The sequence below is a fragment of the Centruroides sculpturatus genome, unplaced genomic scaffold (genome assembly GCF_000671375.1).
Source record: "Centruroides sculpturatus isolate CEXI.00-Female unplaced genomic scaffold, Cexi_2.0 scaffold76, whole genome shotgun sequence".
In the NCBI taxonomy this organism is placed as follows: Eukaryota; Metazoa; Arthropoda; class Arachnida; order Scorpiones; family Buthidae; genus Centruroides; species Centruroides sculpturatus.
Window position 1 is genome coordinate 458,750 of NW_019384451.1, and position 19,162 is coordinate 477,911.

The 19,162-nt window shown below is 27.2% G+C and overlaps 1 protein-coding gene across 4 annotated transcripts in view; it reads left to right on the top strand.

The window, feature by feature from the left end:
* LOC111620559 (nucleolysin TIAR-like) overlaps positions 1–19,162 on the top strand; it is a 363,479-nt gene that overhangs the window by 159,064 nt on the left and 185,253 nt on the right. The gene's annotated exons all lie outside the window — the stretch shown is intronic.

A 19,162-nucleotide genomic window follows, 5' to 3' on the forward strand; every position in this document is an offset into this window, starting at 1 on the left:
TACAGTCGACCCCCGTATAAGATCATTGATTATTCCGTTTTATATGAATTCCATGTTGTACAAGTCACTTAAATTTTACAAATACGTGAGCCGTTCACAGCCCGGTACACGTATTTGTAAAATCTAAGTGACTCGTACAACATGGAATTCATATAAAACGGAATAATCAATGATCTTATACGGGGGTCGACTGTAAACTTAATCTTTGAAAATACGAATGTTTCAGACGAATGAAGATACTCTGTTTTAGTCGGGGGATTGTGTTTGATTTGTTAACTTAAACTACAAAAATAAATAAATAAAATTTTGCCCATCCTTAATTTTATCTGTCGGGCAGGCCTCATCTTTAATGTGACCACCAAGGACGGTAGGAGATGAGAGAAAATGTCCTAATCAGGGATTATTCATGAAAAATTTTGCTCAGAGTTCAGATTAGAATCATTTATTGAAATGGACCGATATCTACAGCACCGTCAATATTCTAAAGAATGATCATATTATTCGATTTATCTTTAAGTCTCAAATGAAAGAATTCTAAACTAAAGATATCCTGTTAAATAGCTATTTGTCTGCTATGATGAATACTTGATAAATTATTAATATAAGCCATATTAATAAATCAAAGTTATCTCATAATATATAAATCGCTAAGTTTGCATAGAGAGAGGTGGTTTACAAGAGGAAACTTGCATCGGAAATATAAACATAACTATTACTAATTGTTATGCATAGTAATGTTATCAATGTATATTTACTTTGGTGATATAAATTCACATTCATTCAATTCATTTACAAAAATAATTTAAAAATGAAAATAAAAAAAAGATCATTACATATTTTAAGTAGTTATAGAAATAAAAATGAATATAATAATTTAAAAATTTCCAATGACTGTATATTTAACATCAGAGGAAAACTTCTCTGTAAATATAATGGCATACAATCTTTTATAATGATATGCAAGTTTGTTTAGCTTTTCAGTTTTTTTCTTTTGTAAACAAATTTAATAGTTCCGATTATATTTAAAATTGCATTTCAAATTACATCATAATAGAATATAAATGTGCACGTGATATTTGATAAAAAAATATCCATTTTATTAATATCTACGTTTGTTTTTTAACGTAAGAATAAAAGAAAATAACAGTTCCTATTGTTATAAGAGTATAAAATTTTGTTTTTGGAATTTTCTTCCATCTTTAAAAATTTTTAAATTTCTAATTTTTAAATATAAATCGTTAATGTGCACTAGATTGAACAAATATACTAGATTATAAAGATTCTGATGATTAAAAATAGTGTAGGAAACGTGTAATTGTACTAATATAAGAATTTATATACCATTTTTTAAATAGGAAATACTATGCTGATTACAATAATAGGAAAGAATTTAATGTTATAATCGTCGTTTTTTCATGTGAGATGGTCTTACAACTGAGTTAAATTCTGAATAAATCTTTTCAAGATGAATTATTTTAAAGCCTGTATTATATTTTTATTCGTTGTTTAAAAAAAAAAAGAAATATGTTTGTTATTTTGTGTAATAATAAAAGTCTTCTTAATATATTTAACAAAACTTAAATATTATTTTTAATAAAGATAAAATTGTTCTTAGCAGAAATGATAACATTGAAGATAGATAAAATAACATTTATTAACTTTTTTCTGCCTTTTAAACAATGAGTGGGTGAGAATTTCGTTCAAACTTCTGTGAATAATAGAATAAGATCTTGTTATATTATTTGTTTCTAACTGATTGGTATTTATATAATTGTTCGTAAGCTATATTTTGTAGTCATAAGTGTTGCTATTTCTATAAAATGAGCATTTTAATACTAATTAATTGAAATAAGAGACTTTATTAGTTCTAAAATCACGATTAATTCATTATGATATTTATCTAAACTTGTGTGTACACATAGAGGATGACCCAAAAGTTATAACATATTGAAGAACATATTAAACCTGCAAATGCTGGAGCGTTTGCAGGTTTAGTAATAGAAATTTTCCTCAGAAAATTTGTACAAATGTTCTAGAATTGTATTTTGAACGTAGAATATTTCATATTAAACAGTTAGAAAGTTTGTAAACATAACCACTTTAAAAACTACTTTTATTATAGTTTAACTCTTTATTGAGCCACACTGTATACAAATAATTTTCTAAATATAAATTAGAGATTGATTATAATTAAGAACGTCGTCTTTTTCCTTTCGTAACTGTTACTGATTTGAACATTGGGTAGGAAAAGCTATTTCCAGAAAAAAAATAATGAAAGGACGTGCAAAAAGAGAAATTATAGGATAGAATTGCGTTATAATTTATTTTCGGACAGGTAAATTTATAATATTTAGAGAAAACAATGCAAGATCTCAAGTAGATAATACTGAAAAAGTTTCTTTACTCGCAAATTTTTCACATTTTCACAATTTTATAAATACGAAGAGCTACTAAGTTTCGTTTTTCATTTTTTAACAATAAAATATTGGCTAATCTGTCATCTTCATGTTCGAATAACAAATCGCTAAATTCAAATCATATTTATTACGCTCATCAAGGTTGGATCTATAAATAATTTTTATGCAAGACCACTTCAACATACATTTCCTCTTTTTTTTCTTCTTCTTTTTTTTCTCTTTCTTAGATCAATACATTTGATTTATTACACTTCTTATAAATTATAGACTGAAATCTGTATCATTTTTATCATTCAATCATAATTATAGAAAAATTGCAAATATTATTTTTTTCCCCCTCTTCTTCAAGGATGGAAATTAAAATCGGTGTTTGATTCACCTTTTAAGAAGGAAATCATATTTTTAAATAGTAAAAGACTAGCTTCTTGTTTCTCATTTTTGTAAAGAATAAGGAGGAAAAAAAAGGTTTTCGTTTCTGAAATCGATTCTCCTTTTATAAACTGGCATGTTGATGGCAAAAACTCAAAATTGTTTTGTAAAATTAAATGCTGAAGTTACACTTGTCATCAATAAGTAGAAGTCTGATGATGAATCACTCTGTATATTATTTCTAAATAAAAAAGTCGATCCTAAATGACTTTTTTTAAAACCAAAGAAGAGAATCTGTTTATTGATTAATATTAAAAATTTCTTCTTTATAGGAAGTATGTCTTTTGTTGAATTATATCGTTTTCAAAATCAGTCAGACTTTTCTTTTCGAAACTCTGTTTAAGTAATGATGATTTTATATTTAATGATATTATATTTTTACACGAATTTGTACTCTCTTTTTTCTCCGTTAGTTTTATTAGAACTTTACGTTAGGGAAAAATGAATTTTTGTATCTTGTTTTATTAACCGTGGATCCTCTTGTCATCTCAGTGAATAATGGGTGTCACCTCTGGGAGTTGCCAGTCTGGCAGGCTAACAACCATATATTTTGTTGTTACAATCCTAAATTATTTTTAGATAAAATATTGTACACTTAAATATTAGAAGGCCAGAAAGTACATTTGTTTCCACTATCGATAAAATATGATTAAAAATACTTTTGAAGTTTTCTACTCCATTATAGACTTATTTTTCTAGAAAAATATTTTTGATATTGCGAGTAAGCTGTATGTGACAGGAAAAATTAGTCTTCTCGGCTTAGGGTGATTGAAAATTAACTCGTTTTAAGTAATAGTGATAGAAGGTATAAAGAAAAATCTCGTAATAAAATGTATAAGGCGTATTTTTCACGTAAAAGCTATAATAATATACGAGGTAATTTTAGTTGCTTTTTTTCTAGAGTAAAGATTAGCTGTAAAATAAGGAAAAATAATTTTGTAATTTCTTGAAAGACAGAGCTTTTTTAAAAATTATTTAATATATAAATAGAGTAAAAAAATAGAACGTTTTTTTTTATTTAATACTCTATTAAAAACTATCGAATTATTATATTTAATTAGTATCGTGTAATGTCAGATTGGCTTTTAGAATTTGTTTTTTTTTAAATAAGTTCTTTAAAAATTAATTAACACACAAAAATTAAAAAAGTAATTCATGATATTGGTTTTTTTTAAAACTCCTGTCATTTTGTAATATTTTTTGATATAATAATCTGTTTAAAATCACAAAATAGCGGGATAATATATGCACTTGAATATATTGAAAAATCACGTAAAAATGTGTAATATTAAATCTATTTTGGAATATATTCTGACTGAAGTCAATGCTTCATAATCTTATGAAGCATTGACTTCAGTAACGATATATTTATTTCAATAATGTATTCTTTAATTATGTTAAATTGTAACTATATATATAATTAATTTTAAATAATAGTTGAAAGAGTGATCTTTTTGAGAAGTTTTATATCTTAAAAAATGATTAGTATTTTTTCCTGTTAAATAAAAACTAATTTTAGATTATTTTATTAGTTAAATTGAATCTATCTAATTAGATTTTTATTCTATTTTATTTTGAAACGAAATGGATTTCTTCCGGAAACGACGATGTCTTTCCTTTCTATTAATTAGGTTTACTAATGTAAGAATTTATTATTATTATTATTGGTTCTATGGGAATATACCAAACATGAAATTTTAAGAATTCGTTAATCCTATTTGGAAAATTTCAATTTTCTTAGATTAGTTAATTGAAGGATTTCTAAAAGTATAATGTAATGGTTCAGATCTTATTACATGCATATTAAATGTTGTACATGTAATTTAATTTGTAAAATATATTCTTATATAAGAAAGCCAAAAATAATGCATATCATAGTTTATAAATATGTGACATTGAAATATAAGATTCGCTTTTCTAAAATTTATTGAAGCCAATTATTTTAATAGTAGTTAAGTATTTTATTTCATATAATTTAAACACGGGCGAATTTACCAGAGAAGTATAAATTTCTCGGTTAAAATTATTTTTTACTTTATAAATTAATAAAACTGCACAATATAAGGAAATTATATAAATTTCTCTATTTGAAAATGGCCTAGCGTTTAAATCTGCTACCAAAATAAACGTGGAAAAAACGAAACAATGCTTAACAAACCAGCATTTCCGATGTTGAAACTCTAGAAACGAGTTGCCGATTGTTAATGGAAAAGTTTGACGGAAATCAAGCAGTCACTGAGTCGGAAATTCGTATCAAGTCTGTCTGCCAAGTGATATCGTCTGTCTCTGCAAAGTCTGATACAATAATTTGACAAAATTTTCACGTTGCCCTTCGGATGACGGATATCTGGATAATCGATATGCTCTTGTTGGTGCAGAGAAGGTAATGTTCTCTCTGCTTTATTTCTTCATTGGAATGAGGTGGACGTTTCCTATTCTTTTTTTTTTAGCTTCGTTTAATTATTTTTGGCCTTCCCACATTGAGCAAATTTAAATAGTGAATGTGTTGAAACGATAATTTCTGTAATTGTCTAGCAAGACTCAATTACAACCGGGCTTCGTTACTGGGTTAGTTTCTATATCACCACAAGATAAGCTAATTTATTCGATACAATCTATACATAAGAAAGTTTGCTCATTTGATATAACTACTGTTAATTGTAATTATTATTTATGAGACAGTTTGTTAGATATGAAATAACAAGATACAAATGATGGAGATCTTTTGTACTTGGTTGTGACGGGAATGTTTACAATTGTTGTAAACGGAGGATAACAGAGAATTATAGTTCATCTTAATGAAGAGAAAACGGAAAGTAGTTACATTAAATAGCAAACGACAATGATGCAAAACATAGCAAAGTTGAAATTCAGTTACGAAGCGTGAGATTTATTGTTTTATATTCTCTTGTTCTCTACTGACTGAAAGAATTAACTACAGAAACACTAGCTGAGTACAGTTTTCATTACCGTATTGCCATTGTTAATTGAACAAGGTAGCCAAGTTTCTGAAAGTAAATGAAATATCGTAACTAATTTGTACAGAGTTTGTCAATTCGAACTACTATAAATAGTCTCTCGGAAAAAACCTGATTTTTAAACAAGATTTTATGTTGTCTTGAGTCATTAAACTGATTACTTATCATTTTAATTTGTGCAACGAGTAATTAGTTTAGCATTGTTTTTTGGATTTTTCAATATCCTTGAACAAAAGTTTATTGACTGAAGGAAAAGATAGTAAAAAATAGTAGTTCTGAAGGAAAGATGCATTTTATACAAGTGATCAAATTCAATTTTCGAATTTGGACAACTCCTATGGAAAAGTAACGTTTACCAAGAAGCAAAGTTTCTAATTTTATAAAGAAGTGAACTGCATTTATTTTTATTTTTTAAGTTTCTTCAGTCATGATTTTTCGAAATATTGAAAAATTTATTTTTTTTCTTATGATTTTTGAATTTATATTGGACTAAGTTCTTGGGAGGTTTCTTGGTAAAAATTCTGAAAGATGTACTTTAATATTCAAATTTTTATAATCGTTTATATTGATATTTTATACTTACTGCAGTTTATATTGATATTTTATACTTACTCCAAAATCTATGCTATTTTTACATTTTTTTTATTTGTAAATAAGAAAAATTTGTTTATCAAAAATAGAAAACTCTTATTTTTAACAAAAATTATTTAATGAATTTATCAACCAATTTCAAAATGTATTATTTTTCATTCTTATACAAGTAGTTAATCAATTAAAACGTTTCTTATCGATTATTAAAGAAAATTATGAGTCAAAAGCACTATAAATGATAATGAGATCACCATAATGGAGCTCATGGAATATTTCTGTTGGAAGCTTTGAGCTTATGGAAATATAACTAAAACATTAATTTCAATGTTTCTAGAATTTATTTTAGATCATTTATACAGTAATTATCAATTTCAGTTGACTTTCCAACTGATCTAATTTCTAAAAGTCTTCAAGAATTAAAACAGAACTAGGAGATAACGATTTTCTAATGTGAGAAATTTCACATGATTAAAATTAAATATTTGCAAATGATGAAATTAACAGATCTGTAATTAGTCAATTATAAGATATATAAAATCCCTTGGAAATGTTTAGATAACAAAAAAAATTGGAAATCTTTAGTTATCCTTTAATTATAAGAACGATAAAAAAAAAAGTACATTGTAACAATTTAATAATAGGCTTGATATGCCGTTAAGTCTGCGGGTTAAAGTCACGAATATAAAATTGTAAAATTGACCGAGTTTAAGGAACATTCGTCCTAAATTTGGATTGGGATGATTTCCGCCCATTGTAGTGGCAAACTTTAATTAGGGCAGAGGGCTTTTTGTGGTCTGATCCCAGCCAGAAGAGATGGAAAGCTCAAACTTCATTAGGGATAGAAAGCAGGCAGTGAAAAGAGATTACACTTCTTGACACTTGCAGTTTGCTTTTTATTGCCGGGGTACTCAATGATTGATGACATGAGACATCTGACAGCACGACCCTGGATATGTCCTGCATACTTTAATCCTTGGCCGTCTACGCGAGAGATTAAGAGATAGGATACTTCGGTTCTAATTTTTTTTTTCTTTTTCAAATTTTCAGTTCAACTCCTCATCTGCATCGGTAATCAGAAAGGTAATCATCATCATTAATTAGTGAATTTTGTAATACAATGATTCTGAAAGTAGTTTATAGTTAAACTGACGAAGCAAACTGAACTGTAATCAAAAATATCAACCAAGGAAAGAGTTTACACACATTACATTAAGCAAGAACTAATAGAACTTTTGTAAAGTGTATTGCAAGTTATATTTAGGTTTCTGTAGATTTAAACGCCCATTTTTTTTATATATCAGAGTATTGCAGAAGCGTTTGTATCATCTAAAAACCTGTATTAATGATGATCATTTTATTGATATTTATTTTATATAAAAAATTTGTTAGTTTTAAGAAATTATAAGTAATTGATTTTTGCATTTAAGATAGAGAATACAAGTATTAATTTTTTTTCTTTATATCAGTTTTGAAGCAATATAAGTGCAAATATTTTATTTATTTTTTGTGTTATTCGAATTAATATAAAAGTTACTATAACATTTGCCTGTTTATTGCGCGTTAATAATAGTTAATCATTAAATATTATTAACACACAGTAATTTTAAGAAATTAATTTTTGATTCGATTTCTTCATAAAACGAAAAGAACTCAAGCAACTATTCAAATGACATCCTCCTATTTGAATGGATGTGTATTGTTTACAAAATGCCCTGCATTAATTCGACTTGATATAACAATAGATTTATCTTCTAAGAAGTCTTTCTAACATGCGTTCCACATTGATTTCTCATTTAGTATTTACTCTTTTCGTTTAATTACTAAACTTTTCACTTTCGTTTGATTATTCACGAATGTGGCTTCCAGTTCTGTAACTACCACCGTTTATAAGAAGTCATTGATTTCGGATGTATATGATCAATACAAAACTAGGAAAAACTATAAACAATTATTGGAAACGTGTGTTTATGCTAGAGCATGTATGGCACGTTTATGTCTTTAATCCATCCCGCACTGTGTACTATCGTACTTTTACAGTACTTTTTTTTAAACATTAGAATTTAGAAAGACCTTAGAAAATGACAGAAATATTGCTTATTTACAGGTTCATTTGTGTTTGCGACTTTTATATATATATATATATATATATATAAATAGTATATAGAAGACTTTATGGTTAGAATTACCTTCAGATTAGATCTGTCTTATACTTCGGTCTGAAAAAATTAAAAATAACTCTTGTACTTTATGGTAAATTTAGTCTAAATTTTCAAATTTCATTTGTTCGTTAATGTTTTATTAATTTAATTCAATTTTTTTCTCTTTTAATTCTTTAATATTGATTTATTATTATTATTTGATTACTACTACTATCATCATCATCATTATTATAAGCCATTTATTATTGTAAATAGAAAAAGTGTTAAAACTACTGTATTTCATATTTATAAAAGTAAAAAAAAATCAATTTTTCACTGAATATAAAATTTATTTAACTTTAATAATAATACATTGTAAGTATTTTAATTGAAAGAATATTCTTTAATTGGAGAAATACAAGTTTTTAGAAGAAGGTTTGCGTGTTGAAATAGTCCAGTCCCGAATGTCGCATTATAAACCGCACCCATCTCTTTCCTTCTTATCGCCGAAAACTTTACTTGACACACAAATTAGACTAGAATTAGACACTATTTCTATTTTTTTTTTTAAACAAGAAACTCTTGTAAAAATATCAATATAATTTTATTCGAGCTAAAATAGTTGGAGTTAACATAGAAATATTATACCCTTGAAGTTTTATTAGTGAAGTAGCTATTGTTTAATTTTTGCATAGGATATTGAGAATTACGTCTTTCGGAAGGTATGTGTACTAGTCCTGGATAATGATGTGTAAAGCTTTATTTGAAGGATGATCTTTCTTTACGGCGTAATGTAAATACATCGTGCTGAGATAATGTCACTGTTAGAAAAGACTTTGACGTCATTATAAGGTTTTATGTATACGGAAATAGAAATCGTTTCCACATGACTTGAAAAAACTTCAAGACCTCTAATCAAAAATTTCAAAAGTCAATAATTGGTAATTTTCTTTTTAGTATTATCGAGTGAAATTTCAATTCGAACTATCAATGAAACGTATAGTAAACCCAATAAAATCTAAAAATTTGTGTTGTATTTATCGTTTTAAAACAGTTTTTAAGCGATTTTCGACTGGCGGAAGCGAAACTAAATTGAGTAAACACGAAAATTAGTTATAAAATAATTTGCATAGTGTGTTTTGACATCGCGACTGTTCGAAGTATTGATTTGAGAAGCAGAGTCTGGCAAATAGTATCTTCGAAATACGGTAGCGTACAAAATAATTGCCTTCGGACGATCTTATCTCGTACCTTCCGTCAATTTTTTCGTTAAATCTAAATTATTGGAGACCGCTCCATGACATAATTAGAGTCGAGATGCAATAAGAGCTCAATAATGGGTATTTTAGATGAATTATTATAATTAAGAGGTAAAAAAGTATACTTACACAAAATGCTAGAGAATAAAAATGGAAATTTATCCTCCTTACGACATAAAATTTCATCAATCGATTATAATTATCCAGAATTGATATAAAAATGGAGTATATATACTATCGGCTTAATTACACGAAGATAAATTGAGTTAAAATTTAATTCGAAGATAGTCCAAACCTTTTATCCGTTCCTGTGTTTCTTTAAACGAATCTAACTCGGCAGTTGCACAGCCAGATATCGATTTTTGACGTGGTTCCCTTAATAGTGTGCCTATAGCTCCTCTATTACTAGTACTACTACTTATTCTACTACTACTGCTGCTACTACTACTACGACAACAACAACTACTACTGGTATCATTTAAGAAATGTTTAAAATATGCGGCTTAGATATTTGGATAGGTGACCTTATGAATTTGGTGAGGTAAATGACGGTTGTTGAATTGGACACGCTAGATTTAACGCTTTCCGCCAACTGTTTATTCTCTTTAAACATCAGAAATTGTTGGAAAATAGTGGGAGGGGGCGCATGCGCCGAATATTCGATATTCCGACGACAAAACTAGCCTTAAACCATTACCTTTACCGTTTCCTTTCTTCTGGATTTCTGCCTCTAGTTGGATCTCACTCCGAACATGACACCAATCAGCGATGATCTCGCAGCGGAACGGTATCTTTTGATAGAACAGGCGAAATCATACCAGAAGCAATTGTCCCACGGGTGGGACTAGTAGCAGTCTGATATTAAATAAGATCCACATACCGACAGGATCCGCAGCCAGAGTGCGCTCCAGTCTGTGCAGTCGGCGCTGGCATGCTCCACTCCACTCTCTCTCTTCTCTGTGTCTATACTGCATACAAGCGCGCACACGTTATAGTTGGTCGTGAGGGAAGGAGCGGCGACGCCGGCCTCCCGAGACTGTCCCCCTCCCCTCCTGTAAATACAGAGCCAAGTGAGAGTGAATGCTGGCCAACGAGATGCAGTGGGCAGCTCTGTCAGCTTGGTCCAACCCGATGGTGTTATGGGTAAGGGTCTTCCAAAATTCTTTCTTTTAAGTCTTATGCCTTTGAATTATAGTGAAACGTCTTTACTCCTTTCGTTTTCTTATTCGTAATCGAGTTAAAGTAATCCTTCTACTCCTTACAGTTATATATGGCGTCCATTATATACACGATCGTTTATGTTATTGCTCCTGCATGCAATTTCCACTAATATACGTTGGAGTTCCGTAACGTTTATTGCGAATATCATACACCAACTTTCTTTCCCTTTCTTAATTTGATTGCGCTGGAAAAATGGCTATTAACTTGCGATTTTCAATGTTCGAAAGTGCTTATCACCTATATTCTTTCACGTTAATTCAAACTTCAATATGACGCACTGCACCCCCCTGCCACCCTCCTGTGAGTTCGTTGCCTTGGTAACTACGGGTTGTGACGTCAAAAGTGGGTGTGGACCACACTTGGCAGTGGTCCTGTTGGGGTTATGCGTCCGATTTACGGAATCAAAAGACCAAACCGTGCGCATTATTATGCATGCTTCGAGGCAATCTTCTGTTAGTATCTGAGGATGGACATCCGAAAAGTTGATTTTACTTGGTAATTGGGTAACGCACAAACTACATTGGAGTAACAAAGATAAATGAGATTCATTCAGTCGAATCAATTCAACTGGCTTAATGAGTACATAAATGATCTGGTAGTTCGATGCACAAATTATTCACTCAAAGAATAAAGATTTACTATGTTTTAATGGATAATTAACACGCTTTCTGCTTGCATTTAGTTTTGAATGACTGTATCTTTCAGATTAGAAACTTTGGATGAGAATGCATTTATTCTTTGTAATTTGCGTTTTCTGAAAAAACAAATGAGCGAATCTTATTAGAAAAAGAGATTTTAGATTAAATATTTTGTACTTTAGGTTATTACTTTTGTGTAATCTGATTTGTAAGAAAAGTTTTTGATTTTACAAGAAAAAATCAAAATTTTCTGTAAAATATAAGTTTAGAAGTGAAAGTGTATTGCATCATCTCGAAGACTGATTATAAAAGTTGAACCTGATGCCTCTTTTGGCGATTTAATGGCCAGTCAGGTAACGCTTTTGTCTCTAGCATTGTTTTATGTCCTTCAGAACTTAAATGACCCACCGCATAAACCCAAGGGTGGAGCTAACCGTAACCACACGCCGTCCTCATATTTCGACTCAAGTCTCCTAAACTACACTCCTAAAATCTAATAGAAAACTTTATCTCATTTCCTTTTCCGAATTTGCCATTTTCGGTTGATTTTTCATTCTTATATTTTGATTCTTAAAATATTAGAATGAAAGAGAAGCAAAATACTAATTTTTGTTAATTGAATGTCTCATTTTAAAAACTATTATTTTAAGAAGCGATTAAGCTTTGACATATAAATTTATTTTGTAAAGCGAGTTCATTAATATGGCAAAGAAATTAAAGTTCGAAATGAAATATCATCGAACTGTGTGGGATGATATTTTTATCTTGATAATGGTCAAAAATGAATAGAGAAGGAGAGAAAACGATTCGAAAATCACTAGACGTTGATTATATTCTTTAAGATATGAAAAGAGTTCTCTGTAAAAAAGATATTTAACTTCGATCATTTTTAACGGTTTCAATCCTTTGCTGTTTATAATAATTTAAGGTAAGCTATGTGTTTTTAAAAAGAGAATTGTGATTGTACTACCTGTTACGCATGTGGCGCAGACCTCCTCCCGATGCATTCTCTATTATTGCTAGATTCACTCAGTTGATGAAGAAATTCCAACCATGTTACCACCTGGAGAGAGAATTTTACACGTCGCGATATTTCATACTTTCTGGCATTAAAGTGTGTCCCACATCAGGCATTCCCTGCGGACCAGCTTTTTACTTTCTGATTTCGTGTCCTCATCCACTCAGCGTAGAAGCATGGAAACACTTTACTACCTTCGACAAAATGAAAAGTTAGCAATTGCACGACACGTAATAAATATACCTGTAACAAAAGCGGAAAATAAGTTAAATTATTCTGTTTGACGCAAACCTATACTGGAAGTTAATTGCGTGCTAGAGTGTAACTCTTATTCAAATATATAGTTTGATGAAGAATTTGTTTTTGGCTTTACTCGATAATATAATTTATAAACTGTCAGTAACTGGTACCTGTAGCCTGGAAATTTTATTTATTTATTTATTTTTTTCTTATGACACTATTCCATCATCGTGATTGAGAATCATTGAAGTAATGAAATAATTAGGGCATACGTACCATTTTCGGTGGCACGCCATTGAACCAATATCTCATCAAAGATGCTCCTACATATATAAACTAAAAGTAATTTTTAAGTTATGCTTTTTTAAATATTAAAATATATAAATAATAATAAAAGGTAGAGAAACAATTTAAAAATGATTATTTTGACGTTTTAATGGCACTCCTATGAGAAATTCGTGACACACCAGTTGAAACGATTACTTTATTTAAAAGAATAACAATCTATAAAATGTCTATTCTTTATTAATGGTTGAAATAGTTTCTGATGTTACGTAAAAATCTATTTGAAATTTTTCCTTATAGATTTTTGAATTGATTCGAGTATTTTGAAGAATTTCGACTGTATTCTTACAAATATTAGCACTATAGCCTAGTATCGAATTCGAATTCAATATTTAATCTTAGATATCTTTACTCTATAGATCTCGCGAGTATAAATGGTTTGGTTTTTACGTTATTCTATTGTGAAAACAAAAAAGAAAAAGTGAAAGGTAACGTACTGTACTTCAGCTTTGTAACCGATATATCGATTGAATAAAGGCATTATAGCAAGTTTCATTTTTTTCCCCTCTTCGTATTGTATATATTTACAAATATATTATTAGTTTGAATAATTTCGGGTAGGACATTTACAAATGATTAATTTTTTTTATCAAAAGATTTAACGTAGTAAAAAGTTTGTCTCACTTTACTTAACAATATACATAAGTTTTAAATCTATAGGGTCAATATCTAGAAATGTTTACGCTTCTTTTAACGTGCCATAGTTTTATGAGCAAATAATTGTCAGTTAGGACTCACTGTTAGGTTACCATAGTCAGTACTTATCAGTAACACTTAATACTACTCCTGCAGGAATGGAATTAATGGCAATCGAAATTATTAAGATTATTCACCACAAAGGGAATTTTCCTCCGCATCCGTTATCGGTTATTGTATGCGTAGTTTATAAAACAATTTAAATGTTAAAACTTACTTTTATATCGATATTAAATAGGGAAAAAAAAGGGGAACATAACAATAATCTAACGACGATTTCGTATTCTGAATAATAAAAAAATTTTCTGTTATCTTATTATAGAGGAGAGGGAGAAGAAAAATTTTAAGGTTCGTAAACTGTTCGGTAGAAGGTTATAAAAGAAAATATTGGGCTTCCGAAGGTGCTATTTTGTAATAGCCGAAGTTAATGTTTTTATTAGTATTTAAGATTGGAAGGCTTAAAGTAATAGCTTTAATATCGAAGTTTCTTTGCTATTAAATAAGGAACATTCTGCGAATCTCTACTACTCAAATATTTAAATGTTCGCTATTTTTTTTTTTTCGTATTTAACTTCTTTACAGAGTTTAGTTACTGTATTAAATAATTTAGTTTAATATTAAAAGAATGAGTACATTAAATAAATGTTTTATAATAGTAAAATTCTGAAAATAATATTCAAAGAAGAAACTTGATATTATTTCCGAACGACGTTAATGACGGATGTCTTAAGATGATCCTTTTTTTTTGCAAGTAATAATGCAAAACTAGCGGATTTTCAGTCTACATTTTCAATTTAGCAATAATTTCGCTTGGTAATAACAATGAAAAGAAGTTGCGAGTACCTTCATTTTCTCACCGTTATCGATTTCGGAATTTTTGCGATTTATGGGAAATTGCTGAACTAATTGGAAGATATCAACCAAAACAAGATAATTGAATGGAAAAACTAAATTTTAAATCGAATAGAGTAAGATTATTATGAATTTTTTTTTTCAAGTTTCCTTATAAAGTAATTCAATAATTTTATTCGCGCACGCCATTAATTTAAATACCCAAACAAGTAAAAAAGCATAGTTGATAATATTTAATATATTGTGAGTTAACGCTGTTGAAATTATCCATTTACATTTATAGCATATTTAAATTATATAATAAATTATTAAAAAAATATACGATTTATATATATAGTAAACAGTGAAAATAACACGTTAATTAGTAAAGCAAAAACAAACAATGGATGTAATTTCGTATTCAATCTTTGTGGCAGATTAAAATATAACTTAGTTTAATAAAAAGTAATATGATTTTGAAGTTTTTCCGATGAAATGAATATATTTTTATTACTATAGTCTGACAAAGATAAATATCTCTATATCAGATTTAGAGACTTTGTACTGTCAGTTAAAGCGCTTCTTGTTGAAAATTTGTATTTGGATATTGCAATTTATAACAACAATTTCCTTTTCGTTTTCATGCCTACTATTCAATTCTAAATCTTAAAAATTTATTGCGACATATTAAATTTTTAAACAAATTCACTACGTTCCTTTCAAATTAACTGACATTTCAATTTGTAGTTTTTCATTGAATGTATATTAAGAGATTTATTCACCAGGAAATTTGCTTCTCCGAGTAATATGACTATAAAAATTGTATTCTTTTAAGAATATTGCTTTTGACGCTTAATTGAAATTAATTCAAACCATTTCACAATTATTTCTATTATTTTATTTAAATTTTAATTGAAAAGAAATTTCTACATATTATGATTTTTAATACTTATTTCGAATTAAACGTTTTAAGAGAATGTTTTTCTAGTAATTATTATTTATAAAAAGAACATTAAATTTAAGCTGTAAAATCGTTCGTATTTTAACATAAATATATTAAAAAAATGATATGGGACTGTAAATTCTATTATTATTATTATTTTTATTATTATTATTACAAACATTTTAAAAATAAATTTGAATAATTTTTATTTATAATTTATTATTATTAATAGTTAATGATAGTAGTCTTTTTGTATGAGGAATTTTGTAAAGCTTCTTTTAGACACAATTTCCAAAAGCTGCTCCAAAAGTCAGTTAACAAATATAAAGATTAAATTATGTATTTTTTAATCATGCTTCCATCAGTTTTGTTAAAGAAAAATACATTATTCCAAAGCTAATTTATCATTTATATTCACAAGTTTACGGTTAACTTGTTGTATTTTAAGTTTACCTTTTTACTTTGGGTTACTCTATATATGTATAAAAATTTAATATTTTAAAAAATTAACATGTTTATCACTTTATCTTAATTTTCTTCGTTGTGAGTAAAAATGTTTTAGATAAACATCGATTCACTTCGTTATTTTACAGATATTTTCATTAAATTCATGTCACTGTGTTGCTGTTGCAATACTGGATAAATATAGAATATAAAATTATATGTAGTATGTTGGTAATCAGTTAAAATATTTATATATCAAATCAGTTTTATCAGATTTTTTTGATCATTAATGACAACATTGGATATGTTTCTATAGATATTTTCAGCAAACTTTGTCAATAATTGTTTCATAAGTATAAAGTTTCCCTGTCTGATAGTTCTATATACTGTAATGGAGTTGAAAGTTTGGATGTAGATTATTATTGTTAATGTAAGAATAATTATACTAAGTTATTTTTGTTTGTGATATAATTGATAATATTTTTACCATGTATTACTCATAGGCCATGTTCTCATTAATTTATTTTAAAAATCTGTTATCTTTGTACAAATTTTAGCATTTTTTTTTAATATATAGATAGTCTGTGCTAAAATTTACAATTTTATAGATCTATATTATAAAATATTTATTACGTCATTTAACATTTTATTACAAAACTAAGTACTATAAACATTTAGTTAATTGTTTCATTTATACAATTTATAGAATTAAAACAGAATAGTTTTTTTAATTTTTACATTTCAATCTATTATATATTTAGAGTTGTATTATCATCAAATGATTAAAATTTTGTAGTAAGATTAATGTAAAATAGTAATAGTTTTCCTTGATGACAAAAGGATAATTTCATTAAAATAAAAAGATAAAGAAATAAAACCATATTGCAGGATAAACAAGAATAAATCCTGGTTTTATATAAGAAAAATTATTTAATTTATTGGATCAATTTTAATTGATTTTCTGTATTGTTAGAATGATTTAAAATTAGTTAGTTGGTTTTTTATTTATCATTGAAAATTTATTTAAATACTTTAGTATTTTGAATTTAATTAAAATAAAAAAAATAAATAGAAGTCAGTTAAAAAGATTTGATTAAAATGTATATAGTTTTAATTAACTGCAAGATATTTATGATATAGATTTTGCTATACATAGCATTATAATCAATATTAAAATATGATTGATTTAATTTGCAAGTAAATTAAGAAACAGATGTCTAAAATAGTATGATAATATAGTTTTATTATGAAAATTTTGATCTTTTAACATTCTTTATGTGAATAAAATCTAAAATTTTTTCAGACTGCTAATAATGAAATACATTTTAGGAAAAGGGTTTTCGGTTAATTGTAATTAATGATTTGTTCTGTCATCATATAGTTTATCAAATTGAAGAAGTATGGATAATTACATTAATTAAGATATTTAGATTAATACCTTATGTCTCAACTTTTAATTTTCTGACAATTTATATTTTATATTGAAGCTCTTTATTATGGGAAATGAACTTTTTTTAAGAGCTATACTGGTTTTATTTTTAAACTATTCAGAATTAAATTAATTTCATTATCAGAAGATTTTCCAGAGTAAGAAATCTGATGATGATTATAAAACAAGTTTATTTTCAAATTTAGAAGTTAATTTATTTCCTATAATAAAAACTTAAATGATAATGCATTGGAATTCAATAAATTTTAAATATAGGCAGATTAATTTGAACTAAATTATAATTTGTAGAATATTATATATTACTGATACAATCATAAACTCTATGGTTTTTAACTTTGATTGATTGATTAACTAAAGGCACCAATACAATCTAGACTATGGCTAGCCACAATTATGCCCATTATGGATGGGCTTGACTCACAATAGAGTCAACTAGCATGGATGAGGAATGAGAATGATGCCTAGTTAAAACTATTTATGATAAATTATACCTTATTTCTCATATGAGATTTGAGTCCAGAATTCCATGGCAGTGTGATAACATCTTACTGCACGGCCATCTGGCCAAATATTTTTAACATTAAGTATTTCTTCTTGCACTAGATTATGAAAACTAATAATGTGTGATAATCATTTATATGTAGTCTAAGTATTGCTTATTAAAAAATGTATTAAAATTGAAAAATTATTAATGAAATTCAGTTCTTGAACTGTATATATAAATTAATGTGCTTTATATGATTTAAAAATTGGATTAGAAACTTTGTTGAAATTTATTAGTTATTTAAAATTCTTGTAATATAAAAATTTTCAACATTTGTACTACTATTTTATTATTATTATTAACTGTTTTATATTAATAAAAGACATATTTAAAACATACAACATTTATAATATTTAAATAAAAAACTAATATTTAAAAACTAACATGCTAAACTATATTTGTTTTAACAGGTAAAATCATATAAAAAGTAAGAATGTAAACAGTATTCTCTACTGGATATAAGCTGTGAAGCATTTACAAAATTGAATGCATCACATATTTTTTATTATTACTTTGACAATAAGTAAACATGTGATAGGGACAATTTAATTAAATCAGAAACATGTATTCTTTAGTTTGACGCAAGTAATACAAAATGTGGATTTGAAATCGTTTATTCAAAATATGAAGTAGTAATACATCATCTGTTGTGTCCATCTGTATTATTGCTTAAAAATATTATATGATAAAATCATATTTAAAAAAATATTTATTCAATAAGTGTATGCATGAATTTAATTAATATTATTTATTATGTAATGTACTTTATTTTTTTTTATACATAAAAGTGTTTAGCATTAAGTATTAATAACACATGTTATTTTATTGTGGTTTTCTTAGTAGGCCCTACCTCTCTATTATATAATGATATTGTTTCAAAATAATTGTTACTGTTCACTAGAATTTAATTTATGTGAAAAAAATTTGGTTTGTATAATTTATTGATTTTATAATTATTACTGACTTTAAACATACATGAA